Source organism: Schistocerca cancellata, chromosome 12 (genome assembly GCF_023864275.1).
Source record: "Schistocerca cancellata isolate TAMUIC-IGC-003103 chromosome 12, iqSchCanc2.1, whole genome shotgun sequence".
Classification (NCBI taxonomy): Eukaryota; Metazoa; Arthropoda; class Insecta; order Orthoptera; family Acrididae; genus Schistocerca; species Schistocerca cancellata.
Genome location: NC_064637.1, coordinates 49,850,322 through 49,868,531, shown reverse-complemented (window position 1 = coordinate 49,868,531; position 18,210 = coordinate 49,850,322). Strand labels below are relative to the sequence as shown.

Genomic DNA, 18,210 nt, shown 5'->3' with positions numbered 1-18,210 from the left:
ATAATTGAAAAAACCGAATATAATTAAAAATATTGTTTTAACCCTATAAAAGTAGTTTTTTCTTTAAACGAAGTTGGTTAAAAACAAATACAAAATGGAAACGGCAAAAAATTCGTTAAGCAACACTAAAAATTTTGAAATACTAGTAAGATATTGGCATCAGCTTCTGAACTGTCCTGAACTTAATCATAAATTGGAATTCTTAGATATTAAAGAAATTTTGTAAGAAGATTTACCACCACTATAGAAGAAACTGAAGGAGTAATTCCTCAAAAACAAAATAGCTAGTAGAGAAGATTCTGTTAGAGTTGAACTTTTGAAGTGGTCCTGGCTAAATATAGCAAATGAGCTAAATTTACTCTCTTTAAGAAATCTGGAAAACAGAAAAAATCCCAGAGGAATGGAAATTTGCCTTGATACAGCCACTTTACAAAAAAGGTAATCAACAGGATGTAAACAACTACAACGGAATCTCTTTGCTGCCAGTAGCGTGTAAAGTATTTTCCAAGATTTTATTTATCAGAATGCAAACAATAATAGCGAGTCAGTTACATGAATATCAAGATGGTTTTAGCAAGAGAAGGTCATGTTCAAAACAAATATTTAATCTCAAGACAGCAATTCACCACAGCTTGCTTAATTCATACAACTTTGTAGTGACTGTGGATTTCCAAAAGCATTTTCATTCTGTTGACAGAGAAACTATAGATAAAATAATTCGAGAATTGGCGTAAGCAGTTACAGATACAACCTGTAAAATAAAATTTATGAGAGAAATTTCAAAATAAAAACGGGTGCACGACAAGGTGACGGCCTATCCCCAGTTCTTTTTAATAGGGTTTTGTAGAAAATAGTAGAAATCAGGTACGAAAAACTTACTGAACTCTTCATTTCGCTTATAAGGTTAGGAAGAGGAAGCAGAAAGGTCGAAATCAACTGTCTTTGCATTTTAGGACGATTTTGCTATACTTTCCGAAAATGTGGCATCTGCTATACACAAATATATGTCCTGGAAGAAATAGCCAGCAAAACTGGTTTAAGAATATCTGCTTAACAAACGTTAAGCACACTCCAAAATTCCTGAAAATAGATACTACCCAAATAGAGAGTATATAGAAATTCAAATATTCAGGGGAGATAATTATAGAAAATGCTTTGGAAAAATGTGGACTAGAGGACAAGTTGCATAAAATAGGGGGAGCATCTGGTATCACGGAAAGCTCTATAATCGTTTTTGATGTTTCTGAGTAGCAGTCATACAATAATTTTTATCTGAACACACCGCCATTTCATTGTATTGTTGTTTATTTAATTACAACCCATGTTTCAATATATGTTAATCACATGAAATCAATCTCTTGAAAATGGCATAAAAGGCCGAAACCTGGGTCGTAATTAAATATGCAAAAATACAGTGAAATGTCGGTGCGTTGATTTAAAAATTAAAAGTCTCTATTGTAAAAAGCACCTATCCAAAAATGCAACAATAAGGCAAAACATCACAGCAGTGAAGCGAGAACCCCTATATGCCAGCGAATGCCTGACGTTAAACTGTAATTTAGATAAATTAGAAGCACTACTAAGGCGAATTACAAGGAAAATATTAGGGCCAGCAAACGGCTGGAAATTACGAAGTAATGCTGAAATATACCAAAATAAATAAAATATTTCAAACTTAATGAGAAAAAGAAGATATGTTTTTTAGCCATATAGGTCTAAGGCAAGACAGTAGGTTAACTAATAAGATATTCAAATATTTATGGGATAAGAAATCCACAAGAAGCTGGGTGAACGAGGTAAAAAAGGATTTAGAAAGAAATATAAAAACAGAAGATGTAAAGAACAGAGAAGCCTTTCGGGAAGAAGCATTGAATGGAATGATTCGAAGACAGGGTAGCTAAAAAGACTGGTTCAAAACGGTCTGAAGACAGAAAGAAGAAACACAGTGAATAGATGAAAGCGTACTGGAAGAAAAGAAAGGAACAAAGAATGAAGAACTGAAATTGGAATACGGTCCTCAGATGGCCTATTTGCAGCAAAAAAAAAAAAAAAAGTGTAAACCACCTCTAAACGCCGTAGAGCGTTATTACGTGATAAATTGTGTTCTGGGGTTTTAAGTGTCACTCCGGCCAGAGTGGCCGAGCGGTTCAAGGCGCTACAGTCTGGAACCGCGCGACCGCTACTGTCGCATGTTCGAATCCTGCCTCGGGCATGGATGTGTGTGATGTCCTTAGGTTAGTTAGGTTTAAGTAGTCCTAAGTTCTAGGGGACTGATGACCTCAGCAGTTAAGTCCCATAGTGCTCAGAGAATTTTGAACCATTTTTTTAAGTGTCACAATGGGTATGTAGCCTCGATCATACTTAAGTGATAGAAAGCAGAGGGCATCGCTTAATCATTGAAATTGCACAATAGCGTCATCTGGTTGGGGAACAGTAAGTACAGGAGTGCCGTAAGGTTCTGTGCTGGGCCCCTCGCTCTTTCTTATTTTTATTAATGACCTTCCACTCTGTACAAAAGCTACTACCAAATTTACTCTCTTTACAGATATTTTTGTTGAAAAAACACCTGGCAGTGACACTGCAATATATGCTAACTTTCTGTTCAATGATCTGTATAAATTGTTCACCTACATAGTCCGCATTTAAATTAAAAAAAAACAATAGTTCATTTTCATGGGTCTAATAAAGTGCAGGAGGACATAAGTCTAAGCTGAAATGATCAAGATATACATAAGGTATATTCCTCTAAATTTTTAGGCCTCCACATCGACAATAAATTAAACTGCTTGTGAGATATAGTCGACTTGATAAAAAGACATAGTTCAGCAACTTATACTTTAGGTACTGCAGCGACTGCAAATACTGACACTGTTAAGGCTGCTTATTTTGACTATTTTCATTTTTTCTTGTCATATAGCATAATGTTTTGGGGAAATCAACCCACGGCACATGAGTTATTTGTCACACACAAGAGAGCAATCCGAATTCTAAATGGAGTGGATAGGAATCATTCATACCCAAAACTTTTTAAAATACAAAAAATATTGACAGTGACCTCACAATGTGGCCTAACCCGTATGTCCTTTTTAGTTAAGAGCCTACGCATGCACAACAGTGACTATCATGACTATGACACAAGATCAAAACACGACTTGCATGTGGATGGAAACAACTTGAGCGTAATACTACGCAAGCAAAAAGGTGTTTAATGCACTTGCTATGGACGTAAGAGATCTTATTAGTGTAATAACACGATTTAAAAGTAAATTAAAAGAACATCTTTTGGAACATTCCTTTAACTCTCCTGATGAGTTGTTATACATAAACACTTCTATATTGTAAGTGAGATATGTAGTACTGATTGTAATATTTGCTGCTACTACACTCCTGGAAATTGAAATAAGAACACCGTGAATTCATTGTCCCAGGAAGGGGAAACTTTATTGACACATTCCTGGGGTCAGATACATCACATGATCACACTGACAGAACCACAGGCACATAGACACAGGCAACAGAGCATGCACAATGTCGGCACTAGTACAGTGTATATCCACCTTTCGCAGCAATGCAGGCTGCTATTCTCCCATGGAGACGATCGTAGAGATGTTGGATGTAGTCCTGTGGAACGGCTTGCCATGCCATTTCCACCTGGCGCCTCAGTTGGACCAGCGTTCGTGCTGGACGTGCAGACCGCGTGAGACGACGCTTCATCCAGTCCCAAACATGCTCAATGGGGGACAGATCCGGAGATCTTGCTGGCCAGGGTAGTTGACTTACACCTTCTAGAGCACGTTGGGTGGCACGGGATACATGCGGACGTGCATTGTCCTGTTGGAACAGCAAGTTCCCATGCCGGTCTAGGAATGGTAGAACGATGGGTTCGATGACGGTTTGGATGTACCGTGCACTATTCAATGTCCCCTCGACGATCACCAGTGGTGTACGGCCAGTGTAGGAGATCGCTCCCCACACCATGATGCCGGGTGTTGGCCCTGTGTGCCTCGGTCGTATGCAGTCCTGATTGTGGCGCTCACCTGCACGGCGCCAAACACGCATACGACCATCATTGGCACCAAGGCAGAAGCGACTCTCATCGCTGAAGACGACACGTCTCCATTCGTCCCTCCATTCACGCCTGTCGCGACACCACTGGAGGTGGGCTGCACGATGTTGGGGCGTGAGCGAAAGACGGCCTAACGGTGTGCGGGACCGTAGCCCAGCTTCATGGAGACGGTTGCGAATGGTCCTCGCCGATACCCCAGGAGCGACAGTGTCCCTAATTTGCTGGGAAGTGGCGGTGCGGTCCCCTACGGCACTGCGTAGGATCCTACGGTCTTGGCGTGCATCCGTGCGTCGCTGCGGTCCGGTCCCAGGTCGACGGGCACGTGCACCTTCCGCCGACCACTGGCGACAACATCGATGTACTGTGGAGACCTCACGCCCCACGTGTTGAGCAATTCGGCGGTACGTCCACCCGGCCTCCCGCATGCCCACTATACGCCCTCGCTCAAAGTCCGTCAACTGCACATACGGTTCACGTCCACGCTGTCGCGGCATGCTACCAGTGTTAAAGACTGCGATGGAGCTCCGTATGCCACGGCAAACTGGCTGACACTGACGGCGGCGGTGCACAAATGCTGCGCAGCTAGCGCCATTCGACGGCCAACACCGCGGTTCCTGGTGTGTCCGCTGTGCCGTGCGTGTGATCATTGCTTGTACAGCCCTCTCGCAGTGTCCGGAGCAAGTATGGTGGGTTTGACACACCGGTGTCAATGTGTTCTTTTTTCCATTTCCAGGAGTGTATTTGTAACCCATGAACATGATGACCTAAGTCAGAATAACAATGTACTTCACTTCTAGAGAAGTTATATCTTAATATGGAATAATTGTAATTTACTATTGTATTGTTTTGTACCCCTGTTTTACTTTAGGAAGTGCCTAAGCTTGTAAATGTTAACATATTTTGTTCCTTGACTCGTACTGCAATCTATTACGATCTATAAGTATGCTACTGTTCTCATGTATAATAATGGCTCGTTCCACATCCATACAATTCTCTTGTATACTGGGTCTGCGGAACAGGAATAAATACACTACTGGCCATTAAAATTGCTACACGACGAAGATGACGTGCTACAGACGCGATGCAGATGTTGTGATATGTAAATGATTAGCTTCTCAGAGCATTCACGCAAGGTTGGCGCCGGTGGCGACACCTGCAACGTGCTGCCATGACGAAAGTCTCCAACCGATTTCTCATACACAAACAGCAGTTGACCGGCGTTGCCTGGTGAAACGTTGATGTGATGCCTCGTGTAAGGAGAAGAAATGCGTACCATCACGTTCCCGACTTTGATAAAGGTCGGATTGTAGCCTATCGCGATTGCGGTTTATCGTATCACGACATTGCTGCTCGCGTTGGTCGAGATCCAATGACTGTTAGCAGAATATGGAATCGGTGGGTTTAGGATGGTAATACGGAACGCCGTGCTGGTTCCCAACGGCCTCGTATCACTAGCAGTCGAGATGACAGGCATCTTATCCGCATGGCTGTAACGGATCGTGCAGCCACATCTCAAATCCTGAGTCAACAGATCCGGAACACTTCGACGACGTTTGCAGTAGCAAGGACTATCAGCTCGGAGACAATGGATGCGGTTACTCTTGACGCTGCGTCACAGACAGGAGTGCCTGCGATGGTGTACTCAACGACGAACCTGGGTGCACGAATGGCAAAACGTCATTTTTTCGGATGAATTCAGGTTCTGTTTACAGCATCATGATGGTCGCATCCGTGTTTGGCGACACCGCAGTGAACGCACATTGGGAGCGTGTATTCTTCATCATACTGGCGTATCACCTGGCGTGATGGTATGGAGTGCCATTGGTTACGCGTCTCGGTCACCTCTTGTTCGCATTGACGGCACTTTGAACAGTGGACGTTACATTTCAGATGTGTTACGACCCGTAGCTCTACCCTTCATTCCATCCCTGCGAAACCCTTCATTTCAGCAGGATAATGCACGACCGCATGTTGCAGGTCCTGTACGGGCCTTTCTGGATACAGAAAATGTTCGGCTGCTGCCCTGGCCAGCGCTTTCTCCAGATCTCTCACCAATTGAAAACGTTGGGTCAATGGTGGCCGAGCAACTAGCTCGTCACAATACGCTAGTCACTACTCTTGATGAAGTTTGGTATCGTGTTGAAGCTGCATGGGCAGCTGTACCTGTACAAGTCATCGAAGCTCTGTTTGATTCAATGCCCAGGCGTATCAAGGAAGTTATTACGGCCATAGATGGTTGTTCCGGGTACTGATTTCTCAGTATCTATGCACCTAAAGTGCGTGAAAATGTAATCACATGTCAGTTGTAGTATAATATATTAGACCAATGAATACCCGTTTACCATCTGCAATTTTAATTGCCAGTAGTGTAAATTGATCATACACAAAACACCTAAGTTTGACTGTTGCAACCAAGTGCTGACAAAACTGAAATCTAAAAGACATTTCTACTTAAGCTGGCATAACAATCTCTGTTAAGATATTCATCTACAGCGTAGAAGGAGTTGCCAATCAAAAAGGTTATTGACCTAATTGATCCAGTGCCTATATCTGCCACCGAGCGATGTGGCGCAGTGGTTAGCACATTGGAGTCGCATTTGGGAAGACGATGGTTCAAACAAGTGTCCAACCATCCTGAATTAGGTTTCCGCTATTTCCCTAAATCTGCTAAGGATAACGCCGCGAAAGATCCTCTGAAATAGCACGGACAACTTCCGTCAATGTTCTTCCCTATTCCGAGCTTCTGCTCTGTCTAGAGACCTCCTACTCGGCTTGTAGCTGCCTATACGGGATGGTCCATTGATAGTGACCGGGCCAAATATCTCATGAAATAAGCGTCAAACGAAAAAATACAAAGAACGAAACTTGCCTAGCTTGAAGGGGGAAACCAGGTGGCGCTATTGTTCGCCCTCTAGATGGCGCTGCCATAGGTCAAACGGATATCAACTGCGTTATTTTAAAATAGGAACCCCCATTTTTATTACATATTCGTGTAATGCGTAAAGAAATATGAATGTTTTACTTGGACCACTTTTTTCGCTTAGTGATAGATGGCGCTGTAATAGTCACAAACATATGGCTCTCAATTTTAGACGAACAGTTGGTAACAGGTAGGTTTTTTAAATTAAAATACAGAAAGTAGGTACGATTAAACATTTTATTTCGGTTGCTGCAATGTAATACATGTAGCTTTGTGAACTTATAATTTCTGAGAACGCATGCTGTTACAGGGTGTAAATATCACATTAATGCAATGAATGCTCACCATAATGACCATTAACCTCAATGCATTTGGCAATACGTTTAACGACATTCCTCTCAACAGCGAGTAGTTCGCCTTCCGTAATGTTCGCACATGCATTGACAATGCGCTGACGCATGTTGTCAGGCGTTGTCGGTGGATCACGATAGCAAATATCCTTCAACTTTCCCCACAGAAAGAAATCTGGTGACGTCAGATCCGGTGAACGTGCGGGCCATGGTATGGTGCTTCGACGACCAATCCTCCTGTCAGAAAATATCCTATTCAATACCGCTTCAACCACACGCGAGCTATGTGCCGGACATCCATGATGTTGGAAGTATATCGCCATTCTGTCATGCAGTGAAACATCTTGTAGTAACATCGGTAGAACATTACGTAGGAAATGGGCATACATTCCACCATTTAGATTCCCATCTATAAAATGGGAGTCAATTATCCTTCCTCCCATAATGCCGCACCATACATTAACCCACCAAGGTCGCTGATGTTCCACTTGTCGCAGCCATCGTGGATTTTCCGTTGCCCAATGGTGCATATTATGCCGGTTTACGTTACCGTTGTTGCGAATGACGCTTCGTCGCTAAATAGAATGCGTGCAAAAAAATCATCGTCCCGTAATTTCTCTTGTGCCCAGAGACAGAACTGTACACGACGTTCAAAGTCGTCGCAATGCAATTCCTGGTGCATAGAAATACGGTACGGGTGCAATCGATGTTGATGTAGCATTCTCAACACCGACGTTTTTGATATTCCCGATCCTCGCACAATTTGTTTGCTGCTGATGTGCGGATTAGCCGCGACAGCAGCTAAAACACCTAGTTGGGCATCATCATTTGTTGCAGGTCGTGGTTGACGTTTCACATGTGGCTGCCCAATTGCTGTTTCCTTAAATAACGTGACTGTCCAGCGTACGATCCGGACACTTGGATGATGTCGTCCAGGATACCGAGCAGCATACATAGCACACGCCCGTTGGGCATTCTGATCACAATAGCCATACATCAACACGATATCGAACTTTCCCGCAGCTGGTAAACGGTCCATTTTAACACGGGTAATGTATCACGAAGCAAAAACCGCCCGCACTGGCGGAATGTTAGGTGGTACCACGTACTTATACGTTTGTGACTATTACAGCGCCATCTATCACAAAGCGAAAAAAGTGGTCCAACTAACACATTCACGTTTCTTTACGTACTACACGAATATGTAATATAAAAATGGGGGTTCCTATTTAAAAAAAACGCAGTTGATATCCGTTTGACCTATGGCAGCGCCATCTAGCGGGCCAACCATAGCGCCACCTGGTTTCCCCCTTAAAGCTAGACGAGTTTCGTTGTTTGTAGTTTTTACGTTTCATGCATATTTCGTGAGATATTTGGCCCAGTCACTATCAATGGACCGCCCTGTATTTTGGTCGGCGCACGACTCCATTCAGCACACTGTAACTTCTAAAACGCTTTCACAATGAAAAAATTCTTTTGCGGCCATAATCTGTATACTTCAGGAGTAAAAATTATGCAAAAAAAATCGATTTTCCATCGGTCACAACCAGAACGTCCCCTCAAGCTCACGACACGTTTGGAAGCCCCAGAAAATTTATTCAGTATATACCACTCTCAAACCACGCATTCACACCGAATTCGTACTTGTTTCGATATTGCATACTCGCTTACCTTCATTGATCCTGTTGTAAAAATTGCTATGTCTCTTCATTCAAATGGTTCAAAACGCTCTAAGCACTATGGCACTGCTGTGGTCATCAGTCCCCTAGAACTTAGAACTACTTAAACCTAACTAACTTAAGGACATCACACACATCCATGCCCGAGGCAGGATTCGAACCTGCGACCGTAGCAGTAGCGCGGTTCCGGAATGAAGCGCCTAGAACCGCTCGGCCACAGCGGCCGGCGTCTCTTCATTCTTCCTCCATTTGATGACTAATGAATACTTCAGAAAACCCCTAAACATTATTTGTTACGCTAATTTGTTTATCATTTATAATCAAACGGCTGTTTTTTTTAAATTCTCCTGTTTTTTACTTTGCTTCTATAATAATTAGCTCCTTTAATTCCCCTGGATTGGGAACACGCACCTAGCTTTCCATGGGGACAGCCCCGACGCACGGCCTGCACGAGAAGATTGAGCGAGTCTCGACGACTTGCGCATAATCCTCCGCGCAGTAACGGCGAGGGCAGGGGAAAAGTCGCGGAAATTAAGGAAATGGCAGGCGTCGGGAAGCGTCCTCGCGGGCCCAGAGTCCATTTTCCGCAGCGAGAGAGTAATTTCCGGTGCAATTAAGGGCCGTTTCGTCTTAATGCCCGGCAGTATTTTACAGGGTGAACTTTCTCCCGTGAGGGTGGGAGCCCCAGTCCGCTGGGTTACCAAGAGTCACCCCGCTCCCTGGTTCTGCACAGACCGATCTGCGGATGAAAACAAAACCCTCAGTGTCCGGCGAGTTTTCCTGCCATACACACGGTACAATCTCGAGATGTTATAATAGTGTAGAAAAAACACAGCTATAGATAAGATGAACATATCACTAACGCCGGCCGTAGTGGCCGAGCGGTTCTAGGCGCTACTGTCTGCAACCGCGCGACCGCTACGGTCGCTGGTTCGAATCCTGCCTCGGGCATGGAAGTGTGTGATGTGCTTAGGTTAGTTAGGGTTAAGTAGATCTACGTTCTAAGGGACTGATGACCTCAGATGTTGTCCCATAGTGCTCAGAGCCATTTGAGGGGCTCCGGAAAGGCTCAAAATCATGAAAAGTTCAATTTTTACTTTTTTGCGTTTTCTGAATCTGCAGACTATTACCTTTTAATAGATATATAATTTATTCAATTCCGAAGACTACAACTATTTTTAAATTTTTTTTGAAATGTGTTCTACATGGGCGTGACCCACTGTGGCGCTGTTAAACTGCTGTCAAATGGTGCTATTATTAACGTCCGTGTTCATCAGGTACATTTTAGTGATTTGAGATAAAGTATGTGTTGTGGCTAACCTGTGATGGTTCAATATATATCACTGGTGTGATTGTCGATTGTTTCATGTTTATTTACTCTGTAGTTATCTCGAAAATATTCGTAATTAATTCTGTTTCTTGAGTCTCTGTCTTGTTGAAGTATAATAATGAGTAAAAGTAAAGTTATTAGAAATCCTCTGAAGGCTTTTAAGAAAAGGAGAAATTTTGGAAAGCCAAAGGTATGTGTTATTACTGTAAATAATAACATTCTAACATGGTACGAGCGATGCTTGCTTTAGACAAGGAACGCCTTCGGGCTGCAGACAGGGCTGTAAAGACTCTAGAAATACAAGCAAGAGTAAACAGGAGGAGGAACAAGAGGAAGCTGGAGGAGGAGTTTGCAGAGGATGAAGATAATCCATCCTATGGACCTGGAATGCACTAAAAAGTTAATCCAATCTTTGTCGCTCGATTCCCAAAACTTTTATTTTCTCATACTAATTACATGTTTTCTAACGATCTTCCAAACACATTTGTTTCAAACTTTCAGTAAATGTTACACAGTACCTTCTGCATAATTTAAAACAGCCTTTTTCCAAAAAACTGTATATTTTTGAATATATAAATAAAAAATTGCAAAAAAATGTTGTGAATTTTCATTACAATTGAAAAAAATCGTCTTTAATAACTGAACTAAAATTTTGTAAAATCCCTGTGTTAAGTTGTAGCCCATATTCCAATAAATAATCTGTAAAACGTTCAACTTCCTACCTCAAATACTTTGTGAGGAAAGATGTAATTTATAAGCGTTATTTTAACATTGCAAGTATAGGGCGTTCCGGAGCCCCTTGAACCATTGGAATCATATCACTACATTTCCGTGTAGCCTTTAGGGAGGATGTTAAATGCAATGATTGCCGCTGGTGTAGGAGTAGCGAAACGGTTAGCCCCTTACTGCTCCATCTCAACTGCAAAAAAAGTTACACTGAAGAGTCAAAGAGAATGGTAAACCTGCCTAATATAGCGTAGGCCCCACAGATTATGCAGCAGTGCCGCAACACGACGTGGCATGGACCCGATTAATGTCTGAAGTAGTGCTGGAGGGAACTATGAATACTGCAGGGCTGCCCATAAATCTCTAGATTGTCGCAGAGATAACAAAATGGTAGATATCGAAATAGATGACAGAGGGACAGAAAAACAATTAAAATTACTCAAAAGAGGAAAGGCCGCTGGACCTGATGGGACACCAGTTCGACCGGCCGGAGTGGCCGAGCGGTTCTAGGCGCTTCAGTCCGGAACAGCGCGACCGCTACGGTCGCAGGTTCGAATCCTGCCTCGGGCATAGATATGTGTGCTGGCCTTAGGTTAGTCAGGTTCAAGTAGTTCTAAGTTCTAGGGCACTGATGACCTCAGCTGTTAAGTCCCATAGTGCTCAGAGCCATTTGAACCATTTTTTTCTTATACCAGTTCGATTTAATACAGAGTACGCGAAGAGACTTGCCCTCTTCCTTGCAGCATTGTACCGTATGTCTCTAAAAGAGCGTAGCGTTCCAAAATATTGGAAAAGAGCACAGGTAATCCCCGTTTTCAAGAAGGGACGTCGAACAGATGTGCAGAACTATAGACCTATATCTCTAACGTCGATCAGTTGTAGAATTTTGGAACACGTATTATGTTCGAGTATAATGACTCTTCTGGAGACTAGGAATCTACTCTGTAGGAATCAGTATGGGTTTCGAAAACGACGACCGTGTGATACACAGCTCGCGCTATTCGTCCACGAGACTCAGAGGGGCATGGACACGGGTTCCCAGGTAAGATGCCATGTTCCTTGACTTCCGCAAGGCGTTTGATACAGTTCCCCGCAGTCCCTTAATGAACAAAGTAAGAGCATACGGACTGTCAGAGCAATTGTGTGATTGTATTGAAGAGTTCCTAGATAACAGAACGCTGCATGTCATTCTCAATGGAGAGAAGTCTTCCGAAGTAAGAGTGATTTCAGGTGTGCCGCAGGGGAGTGTCGTAGGACCGTTGCCATTCACAATATACATAAATGACCTTGTGGATAACATCGGAAGTTCACTTCACAAATTTGCAAACCCTGTCCTCTAAGACTTCCTGCGCAAATATTGCTTAAATCAAAATATACCACATGAATCAACATTGCGTAAGAATGAAATACCGACGATTTATGCAAACGATCTGGAAGAAATACGCAATCAACTCAAGGATAACATTATTTGAATTTCAGTTGACGAAATTACAGGCACTTGTGGCTGTTACATTGCTAACTTAATTGTTGGTGCTTTAAACGAAGAGCCCTCTTCTCCCCATTTAGCGGCCTGCAAAGAACTTGAAAAAGTAAATCGTTCTACGATCGCCAGACTTGAGAATGAGGGAATTAGAAAATATTTCGAGAATCTTCTGCAGATGAAATGGTGTTCGTGTCTATTTCAGACGCTGCTCCCTATATGATCAAAGCAGGAAAGTGCCTCCGAGTATTTTATCCCAATTTGATTCATGTGACTTGCTTTGCTGATGGAGTACATCGCCTTACTGAAGAAGTACGTTCCATATACGTAAATGTATATAAACTGATTTCATCGACAAAGAAAGTGTTTCTAGGGCTCCTTCTTGGATCATGACCAACAAAAAAAAAAAAAAAAAAGAAAAAAACCTACCTAATGTGTCTTTGCCTCTCGAACTAGTGGTAACCCGTTGGGTGATGATGATGATTGGTGTTTTTGGGGCGCACAACACCGAGGTTATCAGCGCCAAACCCGTTGGGGTACGTGGGTCGAAGCTGTGTTGCTTCACAATGAACATTTAGAGGCCATTAGAGGGGTAGTAAACGACTTCGATACTGCAGAGGCTTTGGCAGTTTGCCAGTGCAAGTTTTTAATGATTCCGGTATTTTAAAAAGACATTGCTATGATTGGCACTCGTTTTTCCCATATACCTGCACGTATTAAAAAGCTTCAAATTCAGGGTTTGGCGTTGAATGAATCTATTCAGTTTATGAATAAAATTATTCTAGTTAACCCATCATTGCCGGAAGCTTTCCCGATAACACAAAGAAAAGTTTGAAAACATTAATTCGCATGAAGTGCTGAGTGCTATTTACAACGGATTTCATATCGATTCCGTATTCGTGGATTTACGGAAGGTTTTTGACACTGTACCACACAAGCGGCTTCTAGTGAAATTGCGTGCTTATGGAATAATGTCTCAGTTATGTGACTGAATTTTCGATTTCCTGTCAGAGAGGTCACAGTTCGTAGTAATTGACGGAAAGTCATCGAGTAAAACAGAAGTGATTTCAGGCGTTTCCCAAGGTAGTGTTATAGGCCCTTTGCTGTTCCTTATCTATATAAACGTTATGGGAGACAATCTGACCAGCCGTCTTCGGTTGTTTGCAGATGGCGCAGTCGTTTATCGACTAATATAGTCATCGGAAGATCAAAACAAACTGCAAAACGATTTATAAAAAAATATCTGAATGGTGCGAAAAGTGGCAGTTGACCCCAAATAACGAAAAGTGCGAGGTCATGCACATGAGTGCTGAAAGGAATTCGTTAAACTTCGGTTACACGATAAATCAATCTAATCTAAAAGCCGTAAATTGAACTAAATACCTAGGTATGAAATGGAAATGAAGTCCGATGCTTCTTTACAGAGCGTAGGGGAACGATGCGGGAGACCCGCACCACCTTACTAGGCAAGGTCCTAATGGAGTTGGTTTGCCGTTGCCTTCCTCCGACCGTAATGGGGATGAATGATGATGATGAAGACGACACAACAACACCCAGTCATCTCGAGGCAGGAAAAATCTCTGACCCCGCCGGGAATCGAACCCGGAACCCCGTGCTCGGGAAGCGAGAACGCTACCGCGAGATCACGAGGGCGGACAGGTATTTTAATTACGAACAACTTAAATTGAAAGGAACACATAGAAAATGTTGTGGGGAAGGCTAACCAAAGGCTGCGTTTTATTGGCAGGATGCTTAGAAAATGTAACAGGCCTACTAAGGAGACTGCCTACACTACGCTTGTCTGCACCCTTTTAGAATACTGCTGCGCGGTGTGGGATCCTTACCAGGTAGGACTGACGGAGTACTTCGAAAAAGTTCAAAGAAAGGCAGCACGTTTTGTATTATCGCGAAATAGGGGAGAGAGTTTCACAGAAATGATAAGGGATTTGGGATGGACATCATTAAAACAAAGGCATTTTCGTTGCGGTGGAGTCTTCTCACGAAATTCGAATCACCAACTTTCTCCCCCGAATTCGAAAGTATGTTGTTGACACCGACCTACGTAGGGAGGAATGGTCACCATGATAAAATAAGGGAAATCAGAGCTCGTACGTAAAGATACAGGCGTTCATTCTTTCCGCGCGCTATACGAAATTGGAATAATAGAGAATTGTGAAGGTGGCTCGATGATCGCTCTGCCAGGCACTTAAATGTGATTTGCAGAGTATCCATGCAGATGTAGATGTAGTTTTATTAGTGGAACTGGTTAGCTTCACCAGAAACAATAAGTGCCAACATAGCAACGAAATTTAGATACTGCCCAGTTACCTCAGTTGATGCAGAACGGTCTTTTTCTGCTTATAAAAATGTTTTGAGTGATCGAAGACACAATCTCACTACGGAACATTTGGAACAGTACTTCGTCGTTTATGTTTACTATAGTAAAAAAATGTAAAATGAAATGTAAATGATGCTGGCCGGCCGGAGTGGCCGAGCGGTTCTAGGCGCTAGTCTGGAACCGCGCCACCACTACGGTCGCAGGTTCGAATCCTGTCTCGGGCGTGGATGTGTGTGATGTCCATAGGTTAGTTAGGTTTAGGTAGTTCTAAGTTCTAGGGGACTGATGACCTCAGACGTTCAGTCCCATAGTGCTCAGCGCCATTTGAACCACTTTTGTAAATGATGCTGTGGTCCAATAGTATTAATTAAAATTAAGGCTGTTCAAAAAAATTCATGATTGTATGTTGTCTTTTAAATAAGATATTACGGAGATTCTTAGCGTACCCCTCCGCGTGCGATATATCTCGAAGTTGGTCCTGTGCGTATCGATTGTTTCCCTGCGACTCACTCGCATCGCATCCGCTAGTTACCGACAACAATAGCAAAGGAGGAACAATTCTCCAAACACGGTAATGCGTCAGCATTTTACAAATTTTTATAAAATAATCCCTGAAAGGCCCCCTTCCTAACCTCTACCAGGAAGTGTTCAGAAAATGATATTAGCACTCTGAATGTACCGATTTTTCGCGTGACCGGTGCTCTTCCTCGTAACTGATATGCACAACTTCGGCTCTGAGATATAATGCACGCAGTAACTACCATGATTTTTTATTATTTGGTCTTGCATATTTAGACACTTTTCATGCATATTTAAGCATTTTTCATGCACATTTGATTGCATATTTTAAGGTTTTTATGATGCATGTAATCCGGTCTCTAGTAATCAGAAACAAGAAGACGTGCATTTTTTGTAGAAAGCGATAATGAATTTTACAATTACGGGATATAGGTATTACAAATGGAAAGAAAAGAAAATGACCAACGTGAGACTTGATCCATAAACTGAATCACATTATGAACCTACTAGGCTATCAATTCCGCTATATATCCAAAATGCATTTGTATCCCAACTACACTCATGCTCATAAGTAGGGATAATGCTGATACATGGAGAAACAGCGCTCTGGTGGGCGGTTTGCGGGTTTAAATCATCTCGGGGTATGACCATGCGGTGCATTTGACCTGCGGTCGTCGCACGTTGCCGCTGGCAGCAGTCCACATACGCAGAGGCGTGTCGGTGCATGGCAGAGTACGGTGCAACGAGCAAGTGCGCACACGTTATCAGACGTGCTAATGGTGACTGCGTGTTGAAAATGGCTCAAAGAACACATACTGATGACGTTATGAGGGGTAGAATACTAGGGCGGCTGAAGACTGGTCAAACACAGCAGGTCGTAGCACGGGCCCTCCGTGTGCCACAAAGTGTGATCTCAAGATTATGGCAACGATTCCAGCAGACAGGAAAGTGTCCAGCCGCTACAGTATGGGACGTCCACAGTGTACAACACCACAAGAAGACCGATACCTCACCATCAGTGCCCGCAGACGGCCACGGAGTACTGCAGGTAGCCTTGCTTGGGACCTTACCGCAGCCACTGGAACAGTTGTCTCCAGGCACACAGTCTACAGACGACTGAACAGACATGGCTTATTCTCCCGGAGACCTGCAAGGTGCATTCCACTGACCCCGGCTCACAGGAGAGCCCGTAAAGCCTGGTGCCAAGAACACAGTACATGGTCATTGGAACAATGGTCCCAGGTTGTGTTCACGAACGAGTCCAGGTATAGTCTAAACAGCGATTCTCGCCGGGTTTTCATCTGGCGTGAACCAGAAACCAGATACCAACCCCTTAATGTCCTTGAAAGGTACCTGTATGGAGGTCGTGGTTTGATGGTGTGGGGTAGGATTACGATTGGTGCACGTAGTCCCCTGCATGTCTTTGACAGAGGAACTGTAACAGGTCTGGTGTATTGAGACGTCATTTTACACCAATATGTCCGGCTTTTCAGGGGTGAAGTAGGTCCCACCTTCCTCCTGGTTGATGATAACGCACGGTCCCACCGAGCTCCCATAGTGGAGGAGTACCTTGAAACAGAAGATATCAGGCGAATGGAGTGGGCTGCCAGTTCTGCAGACATAAACCCCATCGAGCACGTCTGAGATGCTCTCGGTAGAAGTTTCGCTGCGCGTCTGCAAACGCCTACGAGACTTCAGGAGCTCCGACAGGCACTGGTGCAAGTCTGGGAGGCTATACCCCAGCAGCTACTCGACCACCTGATCCAGAGTATGCCAACCCGTTGTGCGGCCTGTGTACGTGTGCATGGTGATCATATCCCATATTGATGTCGGGGTACATGCGCAGGAAACAGTGGCGTTTTGTAGCACATGTGTATCGGGACGGTTTTCTCAACTTATGGCAATACTGTGGACTTACAGATCTGTGTCGTGTGTGTTCCCTATGTGCCTATGCTATTAGCGCAAGTTTTGTGTTGTGCCACGTTGTGTGGCACCACATTATGCAATTATCCTTAATTTATGGGCATCAGTGTATATTAAATAAGGTCTCTCGAAAAATTTGAGAGCCCAATTTTTCTGTAAGTTTCTGAAAAATATTACGTAGCTAAAGCGTGATTAAGAAAAACGTTGACAGCTGTCAGTACATTAGATTGTCTTCAAGTTTCATGTAACGTAACTTGGTAATAGGATATCTAATACGTAAGTAGGACCTACTTCCAAGAGCGTAACAACACCAGCGTATGTATGCTACGGCTTCTGACCAATCATCACGTTTGTGTTTGCTTACATCAGGTTTATTCTTATGATGAAGAAAATAGTCGCCAGCCGGAGTGACCGAGCGGTTCTAGACGCTACAGTCTGAAACCGAGCGACCGCTACGGTCGCAGGTTCGAATCCTGCCTCGGGCATGGATGTGAATGATGTCCTTGGGCTAGGTAGGTTTAAGTAGTTCTAAGTTCTAGGGGACTGATGACCTCCAAAGTTAAGTCCCATAGTGCTCAGAGCCATTTGAAAATTTTGAACAAAATAGTCAGGAGAACGCCCGTTGCCTCGATAGCGAGGTACGTAGAGAAAGCAACAGTTATTCTGGCGAGAATCAAGTAACCTTGCTTTTTACACAAACCTGTAACGAAACGGGCTGTTCTTTGTATCTTCCGCGCCTCCTCTATTATTTCTACCAGGTAGTCGTCGCAGACAGGGAATCATTACCCAAGTATCGGTCACAGATGTGTTTTGCACGCTACCTCTCTCATGGCCTAACTGCATTTACTAAGGATTCCTCCAATAAATGTCAGTCTGTCA

General features: G+C 43.4%; 1 protein-coding gene across 1 annotated transcript in view; it reads right to left on the bottom strand.

Moving 5' to 3' along the window:
- The window catches only part of LOC126109443 (insulin-like growth factor-binding protein complex acid labile subunit), a gene marked incomplete at its 5' end in the record, with an annotated part of 81,423 nt that overhangs the window by 30,863 nt on the left and 32,350 nt on the right, over window positions 1-18,210 (bottom strand). The window lies entirely within an intron of this gene.